This window comes from Lolium rigidum, chromosome 4 (genome assembly GCF_022539505.1).
Source record: "Lolium rigidum isolate FL_2022 chromosome 4, APGP_CSIRO_Lrig_0.1, whole genome shotgun sequence".
NCBI classification, from domain to species: domain Eukaryota; kingdom Viridiplantae; phylum Streptophyta; class Magnoliopsida; order Poales; family Poaceae; genus Lolium; species Lolium rigidum.
In genome coordinates, this window is record NC_061511.1 from 75,532,935 (window position 1) to 75,534,143 (window position 1,209).

Genomic DNA, 1,209 nt, shown 5'->3' on the forward strand with positions numbered 1-1,209 from the left:
GAGCTAACCTATTAACAAGATGCCGAAGTGCCGATTCTTGTTTTCTGCTGTTTTTGGTTTCAGAAATCCTAGTAAAGAAATATTCTCGGAATTGGACGAAATAAAAGCCCAGAGGCCTATTTTCTCACGAAGCTTCCAGAAGACCGAAGACGAGACGAAGAGGGGCCACGGGGTGGCCAAACCCTAGGGCGGCGCGGCCCCACCCCTGGCCGCGCCGGCCTGTGGTTTGGGCCCCACGTGCCGCCTCTCGACTTGCCCTTCCGCCTACTTAAAGCCTCCGTGACGAAACCCCCAGTACCGAGAGCCACGATACGGAAAACATTACCGAGACGCCGTCGCCGCCGATCCCATCTCGGGGGATCCTGGAGATCGCCTCCGGCACCCTGCCGGAGAGGGGAATCATCTCCCGGAGGACTCTACACCGCCATGGTCGCCTCCGGAGTGATGAGTGAGTAGTCTACCCCTGGACTATGGGTCCATAGCAGTAGCTAGATGGTTGTCTTCTCCCCATTGTGCTATCATTGTCGGATCTTGTGAGCTGCCTAACATGATCAAGATCATCTATCTGTAATTCTATATGTTGCGTTTGTTGGGATCCGATGAATAGAGAATACTTGTTATGTTGATTATCAAAGTTATGCTTATGTGTTGTTTATGATCTTGCATGCTCTCCGTTATTAGTAGATGCTCGGCCAAGTAGATGCTTTTAACTCCAAGAGGGAGTACTTATGCTCGATAGTGGGTTCATGCCTGCATTGACACACTGGGACGAGTGACGAAAGTTCTAAGGTTGTGTTGTGCTTGTTGCCACTAGGGATAAAACATTGATGCTATGTCTAAGGATGTAGTTGTTGATTACATTACGCACCATACTTAATGCAATTGTCCGTTGCTTTGCAACTTAATACTTGGAGGGGTTCGGATGATAACTCTGAAGGTGGACTTTTTAGGCATAGATGCGGTTGGATGGCGGTCTATGTACTTTGTCGTAATGCCCAATTAAATCTCACTATACTCATCATGATATGTATGTGCATTGTCATGCTCTCTTTATTTGTCAATTGCCCAAGCTGTAATTTGTTCACCCAACATGCTTGTTCGTCTTATGGGAGAGACACCTCTAGTGAACTGTGGACCCCGGTCCAATTCTCTTTACTGAAATACAATCTACTGCAATACTTGTTTTTACTGTTTTCTCTCGCAAACAAT